At 43.0% G+C, this 10109-nt stretch overlaps 1 protein-coding gene across 1 annotated transcript in view; it reads right to left on the reverse strand.

Annotated features, from left to right (window-relative positions):
* The window catches only part of WNK3 (WNK lysine deficient protein kinase 3), a 107114-nt gene extending 97016 nt beyond the window's left edge, over nucleotides 1–10098 (reverse strand). Inside the window, exon 1 of the mRNA XM_014535322.1 lies at nucleotides 9939–10098. The gene's annotated coding sequence lies outside the window, so the exon portion shown is untranslated. The remainder of the gene's footprint in view (nucleotides 1–9938) is intronic.
* Nucleotides 10099–10109: the final 11 nt, after the last annotated feature.

Consider the following 10109-nt stretch of genomic DNA (forward strand, 5'->3'; position numbering starts at 1 on the left):
CGGCGCTGGCCCCACTCGCACCCACTGCCGGCACCAGAGCCACTGCTCACACTCCCTGCCAGCGCCCAGCGCCAGCCCCGATCGCTCGGCACTGTAAGCGGGTGCGAGTGGCGGTTGCCGGCCCCAATTGCCCTTCAGGGCTTCTCCACCTCCCCCTGCTCCTGAGGGGAGATCGGGGCCATCAGCCACCTCTCGCACCTGCCTCCGGCGACGGTCCCACTCGCACTCACTGCCAGTGCCAGAGCCACCACTCGCACCCACTGCCAGCACTGGCCCCACTCGCACCCGCTGCTGGTGCCCGGTGCCGGTCCCGATCACTCGGCGCCATCGACGGGTGAGTGGCAACTGCCGGCCCTGATCATCCCTGAGGGCTTCTCCACCTCCCCCTGCTCCTGAGGGGCGATCGGGGCTGCCGCTAACACCCGCTGACAGCGCCAGCCCTGCTCCCAGCTGCTGCTGGCATGGGCCCCAATTGCTCTGCGCCTTCAGCCGGTGCAAGCAGGGCCAGCGCCATCAGCACATGGAGGCGGACGTGGCAGGAGCAGGGCTGCTAGCAGACAGGGGACCGGGGGCCAAGTTGGGAGGGGCCGGGCGGGGACGCGGAGGATGGGCTGAAACCCGCCCCTGTGCCTACCACAGCCTCGCAGCCCACAGTTCCTTTCAAGGTGCACGAATTCATGCACTGGGCCCCTGGTAAATATATAAAATATCTAGTATTTGCAGTTTGTGGGTAAGAAACAGGTTACAACATTAAGTAGCATGGTCAGGATAGGCTTCAGTAAAAAGGCAACATGAGGAAGTAATGGTGTATAATGTCTAAAGGAACAGCTAGTTGCAAAGGCCCAATGTCAGGAACAAGGCTGGAGTTCATGAGGTAGGTCTAAGCTGGAGATGTGAATTTGGTGTGAAATGGTATTTTATGCCATAAGACTATATGAGATCACTGAAGGAGGGACTATAGTCATGACTTCCACTAAAAGGAGCAATCAGAGAAACCCAAATTCTTAGGAAATCTAAGAGCATAGAAACATGGTAGAACATATGTAAGGAACAGTGTGTATCCCCTCTCTCCTTTGACCCATCAAAATCATACGAGGACTTAAGAATCCAGTTTTTAAAAAAAATAAAAAATAAAACGTGGCAGCCAAACTAAATATAGCACCCAGGCCAAAACCACCTCACCTCACTGACTGTTTTTGTGCAGTAGATGAGCTGAGAAAGACTTTTACACTTTTAATGGTTGGGAAAAATAAAAAGAAGAATATTTTATGACACACGAAAATTATTCAAAACTAATTATTTCAGTGTTCATAAATAGTTTTATTGGAATATAGCCATACTCATTCATTTACATATTGCCTAAGGCTGCTACAACAGCCGCTGAGTCCTTGCAACAGAGACTCCATGGCACGCAAAGCCTAAAATATTTACTACCTGGTCCTTTATAGGAAAAAGTTTATCAGACCTTGCTTTACAGTTTCCAAACGAACTTTAAAAAAAAATTTATTGATTTCAGAGAAAAAGGGAGAGGGAGCGAGAGATAGAAACATTAATGATGAGAGAGAATCATTGATCAGCTGCCTCCTACACGCCCCCCAAGGGGGATCCAGCCTACAACCCGGGCATGTGCCCTGACGGGAAATCAAACTGTGACCTCCTTCCTGGTTCATAAATCGACGCTCAACCAATGAGCCACGCTGGCCGGGCATTTTTCCTTGTTTTAAGCAAGGATTTCACCCTTCACAAACAATTTGAAAACAAAAATAATGTTCTTTATTTAAAAATCACTTATGTAACTTTAGCATAAAGATTGTCTCACTTGCTGTATGGAAGCTTCCTGATCATAAAAGTCTCATTGACTCATAAAAAGCTTTAGAATATCCCTCTCTTCAAATATCAGGTATGACCTTAAAAAATGCATTTCTCCCCCACAAATGCCCAAAGAGTAGATACCACAAAATAGCTTCATTTAACTAATACACACATATAGTATTGCGTACTCTGTATTTTATAGTTTAAAAACTTTAAGTTAATCCACTTGCAAAGCAATGAAGCTGGACCTTTATACACACCATATACAAAAATGAACTCAAAACACAGCAAAGAACTAAATATTAAAGCTAAAACTATAAAACTCTGCAAAGAAAATAGGAGTAAGTCTTCATAATCTCAGATTTGCCAACAATTCCTTAAATAACAATAAAAAGATGAACAACCAGATTTAAAAATGGGAAAATGACTTAAATAAACATTTCTCCAAAACAGAAATTCAAATAGTCAACAAGCATATGTAAAGATGCTCAACATCATTAGTCATTAAAGAATTACAAATCAAAAGCACAATGAAATATCACTTCACACCTACTAGCATGGCCACAACACACACACACACACACACACACACACACACACACACACCCCCAGTAACAAATGCTGGTGAAATTGGAACTCTCATACATTGCTATTTGCAATGTAAAATGGTACAGCCACTGTGGAAAACAGTTTGGTGATTCCTCAACAAGTTAATTATAGAATTACTATATGAACCAGAAATTCCACTCCTAGGTACGTACCCCAAAAAGTTTAAAACAAACTTTGGACAAATATTCATACCAGAATTATTCACAAAAGCCAAAAGAGAGGGCTTCCAGTCAAGATGGCAGGGTAGGTAAACATTGTCCTCGCCCCCTCTTACAACCACATCAAAATTACAATGAAAACTACGGAACCATCATTCAGCACCACCTGAAGTTGAGCTGAACTGTAAGTCCTATAACTAAGTATATAAAGAAGCCACTTTTGAGACTTATAGGACGGGCGAGACTCGGAATGGGCGAGTCCCACACTCATGTGTGAAATTTAAAAATCAGGAGGGAGGTTCTGGCTGGGTTGCTCAGTGGGTTGGAGCATTGTTCTGTGCACCAAAAAGGCTGCAGGTTCTATTCCTGGACAGGGCACATACCTAGGTTGCAGATTACAGTTGGGGCACCTACAAGAGGCAACTGATCAATGTTACTCTCTCACATTTATGTTTCTCTCTCCCTTTCTCTATCTCTCTAAATCAATCAAAACATATCCTCAGGTGAGAATTGAAAAATATTTTACAATGGAATTTTATCCAGGGATAAAAGGAATGAACTATTAATTCGCACAACAAAATTGATGAACCTTAAATTTTTCTTGCTCAGTAAAAGAAGATAACCCAAAAAGGCTAGATAATGTCCCATTCATTATATATTCTGGAAAAGGCAAAACTATGGGGATAAAAACAGATTAGCAGCCCAGGGAAGGGAAGGCCTATTGCACGAATCTTTTCGTGCAACAGGCCTCTAATTTAAAAATAAAAATCGGGATGAATAACTTGGCTATAGAGATCCCTGCTAAGGAGCCAGGGGTCCCAGGCCCTCGCCAGGTCCCCCAGCCCAGGGTTCCCAGTGTCAGGAAGTCCCTTTAACTCTGACTGTGAGATGGAGGCTGCTGGAGTCCAGGCATTCCTCTTAAAGGGGGCCCGCCACAAGGATGTACTTGGACTCAGAGTAACTCAAAAGGTGCCAGGAACATACAGGGAATAACTGAATTGTCCAGCAAAGATTGGAGGAGCAGCTTTCTCCCAGACAGAAGTATTGGCAGAGGCCATTGCCCCTTTGCTGAGCCCTCCTCACATAGAGCTGGCAGGTGGGTGCCATATGTGAGTCTCTATTAACCTGCATAACACTGTTAGCCCTGCATTGGTGGTTCCCTGAGACACTGCCCCGCCCAACTTGTGGGCCCACCCAAGCCATTTCCAGTGGCTTTTCCATATAAATGGCCTGTCTTGGTTCATGCTTCAGACTTTCTTAAAATGTCTCAAACAAGCAACATCTGGGCTTGGCATGCCCAGTACCTCTTGCTAAGTGGCCCCTGGCCCTGCACTAGTGGGTAGCCAGCCTTGATTAGCAGCTACACCACTCCCAGGCAACTACAAGCCCAGCACAAGTAGTAGCCATCTGCAGACTGCTACGTAGCTCATGCCAGGTGGCCCTAGGCAGAACACAGGTGGTGGCTGATCTTAGCCTGTACCTTCCAGGAGGCCCCAGACCCAGTGCACATAGTGGACAGCTTCAGACCATGCCAAACCACCACCCAACCACCTCCACAAGTGACACACTCAAGGGACTGACTCTGCAGGCCCCAGTCTCACTAAAGCCAGTCCTGCTTCATGGGGTTGATCCCTACACAGCATATGCTTCACGGTGGTCATGACCTGTGCTTGTAGCCAATGAGCCTGGGGGTAAATCCCTCCCATTGGTGCACCAACATCAATCAAGGCTCAACTGCAACAGGAGGGTGCACACAGCCCACATGGGGAAAACACCTGGAGCACCCAGCTCAGGTGACATGGGAAGCTGCACCACTGAGCCCTAGAGGATGCCTACTACCTAAGACCACTCTACCAAGACCAGGAGACATAGGAACTCTACAGGAAGGCAGTTAAAATGAGGAGACAAAGATACATGTCCCAAATGAAAGAACAAAATTCCAGAAAAAGAATTAATCAAAATAGATAATGCAGAGTTCAAAGCACTGGTTATACAAATAGTCAATGATCTCAGTGAGAACTTCAACAAAGAGATAGGAAACATAAAAATGGAGGTTTAAAAAAAACCATAAAAAATCACCAGTCAGAAATGAAGAACACAATAATGAAATGAAGAATACATTACAGGGAATCTACAGTAGAGTAGATGAAGCAGAGGACAAATTAGTGATTAGGAAAATAAGGAAACAGAAAACACCCAATCAGAACAGTGAAAAGAAAAATTTAAAAAAATGAGAATAGTAGCAGGGTAGGAGTGCAGGAGGGTATAGGGGATATAAATGGTGATGGACAGAGACTTGACTTGGGATAGTGAACACACAATACAGTGTACAGATGATGTGTGGTAGAATTGTGCACCTGAAACCTACATAATTTTGTTAACCAGTATCACCCCAATACATTCAATAAAAGGGGGAAAAATGAGGATATTATAAATAGGAACCTCTGGGACAACTTCAAGTATACCATCATTCACATCATGGGGGGGGGCGGGCAGAAGAAGAAGAGAGAGAGCAAGGAATTTAAAACCTATCTGAAAAACTGATGGAAAGCTTCTCTAATCTGGTTACAATTCATAATATAAAATCGTTTTTTTCCATCAATAGATGAGTGGATAAAAAGGGTGTGGTACATCTACACCATGGAATAGTATGCAGCAGTAAAAAAGGATCTCACTTGGACTGGTTTGGCTCAGTGGATAGAGAGTCGGCCTGTGGACTGAAAGGTCCTGGATTCGATTCCAGTCAAGAACACATGCCTGGGTTGCAAGCTCGGTCCCCATGGGGGGCGTGCAGGAGGCAGCCAATCAATCATTTTCTCTCACTCCCTCTCCCTTCCTCTCTGAAATCAATAAAAATATATTTTAAAAAAGAAGGATCTCTTACCCTTTGAGACAGCATGGAGGGACCTGCAGACTATCATGCTAAGTGAAATAAGTCAGTCAATGACAAGTGTCACATGATCTCACTCATATATGGAATCTAATGAACAAAATAAACTGATGAACAAAATAGATCCACGGACACAGAAGCATGGAACAGACTGCAGAATCTCAGAGGGAAGGTGGAGGAAGGTGGGTGGGTGGGAAAAGATCAACCAAAGAATTTGTGGGGGCAGCCTAGATGGGGTCAACGGAGGTGGGGGGGTGAGAAAGGGGACATGACATATGTACTTTCAACAATGAAGATTTTAAAAATATATATATAAGATATTTAAATTCACAAATAAACAAATAAATATAATAGTTTTTAATCAAATATACAAAATCCAATGAAAATGACGTATTTCCAAAAAAAGAAAAGAACATATTTCTATGTATTTTAATGATTTTATGCAAATAACAACTTAAAACTTTCAAATTAAGATACTTGGAAACAAACAAACAAAATGTCAAAAGATGTTAAGACCCCAAATGCCTATGAACTGATGAATAAGCAAAATGCAGTATACACATACAATACAATATTATTCAACAAAAAAGGAATGAAGTATTGATATATGCCACTCTCAAAAACATGCAAAGTGAAAGAAGCCAGACACAAAAAGCCATGTATTATATGATTTCATTTATACAAAATATCCAGAATAGGCAAATCCATAGAGATAGCATATTAGTGGTTGCCTGGGACTGGGAGAAAAGGGCATCAGGGAGTGACTGCTTAATGGGTACAGGGTTTGCTTTTGGAGTGATAAAAACGTTTGGAACTAGATATGCAACATCATGAAGTTACTTAATGCCACAGACTGTACGCTCTAAATGGTAACTTTTATACTATGTGGATTTTATCACAGTAAAAAGTTACCAGGCAGAAACACAGGAAACAATGTTGCTTCATTTCTATTTTCAAACGAACCCTAGACAGTGTGGCTCAGTTGGTTTAAAGGTTAACCCACAGACCAAAAAGCTTCGGGTTGTATGCCCGGTTGGGGCCTCTGTGGGAGGCAATGGATTGATGTTTCATATCAATTATTATTATTTCTCTCCTCTCTCCCACCTCTCCCGCCCGTCTCTCCCTCCCTCCCTTCTTCTGTCTCTAAAAATGCCCTAGCTGGTTTGGCTTACTTGATAGAGTGTTGGTCTGGGAACTGAAGGGTCCCGGGTTTGATTCAAGTCAAGGGCACGTGCCCAGGTTGTGTGTATGCGGGGGAGGGGGGTTGATCCCCAGTAGGGGGTGTGCAGGAGTCAGCAGCCTATCAAATGATTCTCTCTCGTTGATATTTCTCTCTCTCCCCCCCCCTCCCTTCCTCTCTGAAATCAACAAAAGTATAAAATAAATATAAAATCAATAAAAATCAATGGAAGCATATCCTCAGGTGAGGATTTAAAAAAAAAAAGTTCATGAAAAAATTATATAATCCTGAAAAAAAGGGGGCATTAAAGGCTCATTTCTGTAGTAAGTTAATCTCAACATGTTTTCAAATCTAGCAATCTCACGACAAGCTCAATCAAAACAATTAAAAAATGGCATCAGATTCTACTTTTGAAGCCCAGAGAATTTCTGAAAGAATGCCTTACAGATGTCCTTTCCAGTCATCAAATATCTCCTAACAGCACCATAAATTTTATGATTTCAAACCAAATGGAAAAGACCCACCCTTCTGTTGTATTCTGGCTTTTAGCCAACAGACACAATAAAGTATATCTGCAAATAGAGATGGTCTACTTATACTATGATGGGAGACTGAGAAAGGAAGGAATTTTTTTATACACAACCCCCCCAAACATATACAACGCAAAAAATTTTGGCCCTCCATTACTTTTATGTAAATTATCTGATTAGAAATCTGATAGTAATATGTTTTCTTTTTTTTACTTGATTATTTTCTTTCTTTTTTATTAAAAATTTTTTAAAGTATTGATTGATTTTTAGAGAGGGAGAGAAGCATCGATTTGTTGTTCCACTTATTTACGCATTCATTGGTTGATTCTTGTATGTGCCCTGACAAGGGATTGAACCTGCAACCTTGGCATATGGGGAAAATGCTCTAACCTACTGAGCTATTCAGTCAGGGCCTTATGACTATTTTCTTTACTTCTGATTCTGGTTCACTGCAACCGTTGCCTTTATCATTTACTGGCTAAATGATGGGCCATCTTAATGAAAAGAAATCCCTCTACTTTACAAAAGAAAGTTAAAGTCCACATTACAGAAATTTAACTCCTAAAACACTCCATAATAATTATATCAATGAATGTAGACTTGTGATATGAGGATCAACATTGGTCTAGAAGTCAACACTCCAGGGTCTACCACTTACTTTACTAGGACAAGTCTTATTTTCTGAGCTTTATTTTCTCTCTCAGGTATAAAAAGGAAAACTTTCCTGCTTGTCTCCCAACAGAAGTACAGTAATAAAAATATGGACAAGGTGGTTGGTCCCACTAAAGAAGGGCACCTAACCTGCTGAGAAAAGGAAAAAAGATGGGAGCAGGAAAGACTTTCAGAAATAGCTATTGAATTCAAATTCAAATTCAAAGGGAAAGGGAGAGAGAGCATTCCAAACTAGGGGGTCGGGGGAGGCTCAGAAGCAAAGGTGGTGAGATGAACACCACAAATCTGCTTATGTTATTCCCTTTCTTAAAGAGTCAAGGGCTCCTAACTCTTCAGAGTAGTCCTTCACCCTGACCGCAATGTAAGATTCTAGCCTTATCTCATTCCAGTCCCCAAATATACAATGCTTATTCTTTCCAGCCTCAATACTTGAATGTTCTTCCACTCCAGGAACATCTAGCTCAAAATGGGGACACTACCTTGGCCTGCCAGTGTGAGTGCAACATTTCCAGGCTGCCACTTAATAAGTAAGTAGTATTCATTTTAATCTAAGAGAGTATGAACATTGTATTTACATCAAAGCAGAATGAAAGAATGTTCTCAAATTTGCAATATTGCCAAGATAAATGGATGTATGTCAGTAAAGTTTGTAAAAAGTAATCATGAAAAGTTAAAAATCCATAAACTATTCATCTTGACCCAGAACAGAATGAGACATCACAAGACATCCTTACCAGATAAGTAATGTATTCCGAGAACAAAATGTTCAAGTAATCTTCTGTAATTTAAACTCACATCAAAAAATCAAGTTCCTATTTTGCAACCAAGGTAAATTCAAAATGATACCAAAAATCATATATAAAGGATTTTAGCGCTCAAAATCAGCTTTAGTGCCTTTTAGCTACTCTTTAATGCAAGGTAACTTTCCTTTGCACTGTTGAGTTTTAAACAATTTTTAAACTGGTAAATCCAGAGTATAGAGACTGTCTAAAAGACACCTGCTGCTCTGTGTCATATACTGAGACCTCTTCAAAAGTTCTCTTGGTATTACAACTTACTAGAGATGAAAAAAACAGGTAACAATGCCTCCCAATATTGGATGCAATCAGTATTGTACAGAACATTTTCACAACTTTAAAGGCTATTATTCGTATAACTGCTTCAGTCACCAGTAACTCTTAAGAAGGACTAGCCATACCATTCGCATCTGTTTTGAGGGTTCAATTTCATTTTAACAAGGTCTATCAACTCCCAAGACACGGAGACACACGTGCAGGATTTCCAGCCATACCCCACTACATAAATGTTTCACCACTCTTAACTAGTCAAACAAAACCTCTCTCAGTACAGTGAAGCCAGCTCGCCACTTTATCCTAACCCCATTATACCGTCTCCTCCACATCCCCAACCTGTCAGTTACAGAACCCACCACCCGGTCCCAAGTAACACCTTTCAATCTCTTTGAACCGAACCCACTTACACAACGAGCCCGCGGTATCCCTCACCCCGATCCAGTCCTATCGACCTGCCCGCATCAACTGAATCTCTAAATGAAATCCGCTTTCCACCACCCCATTACCCACTAAAACCCAACTTCCCATACCTGAAGCGATCTTCCCTTTCAGTAGCCTCAATCTAACTTAAATGATCACTCAGTCCCTTTGTCAACCGTCTCCCGCCCCACCGTGTATCCTCCTCACCTTCCCCGTCCCCTAGTCTTCCATCAACTCCCAAAGTTGCCACCCCCCAAGAAAAACAAAAAAGACAAAAAAACGCACCTCAACCTCAGACCTGCCCTTCCCCACTTTTACCCTCTTAATTCTCCTCTCCGCCTGTTAGCTCATACGGACAACGGCTCCGACAACCCCGAAGATCCGAGCCCGGCCTCGTCCCATACCTCTTGGGGACGGCAATCACCTCGCCTCGGTCAACGCGCCCCCCACTAGGGCGCTTACTCCTAACAGACTCCTGGCCGCCGCTGCCTCCCTCCATTCATCCCCGGCCCATTCATCTCTCAGCCCGATCCCAGACACGCCCCCCGGCCTCCTCCCTCTCTCCCAGCGCTCTGCCCGGCCCGGGACCCTCACCAGATTAGAGGTTCTAGCAGATGGAGACTCTGACTCTTTGCGCTTCTCCTCCGTCCTCTTCCAAGCCTCCGCTCGCCCCTCGACGAGCCACACCATAGAACATACACATACGCACACACCGCCTCCTCCTCTAACGCCTCCTCCGATGCTACTTACTCCCCTCCTCCCTGT

The sequence above is a fragment of the Myotis brandtii genome, unplaced genomic scaffold, assembly GCF_000412655.1.
Source record: "Myotis brandtii unplaced genomic scaffold, ASM41265v1 scaffold1424, whole genome shotgun sequence".
NCBI classification, from domain to species: Eukaryota; Metazoa; Chordata; class Mammalia; order Chiroptera; family Vespertilionidae; genus Myotis; species Myotis brandtii.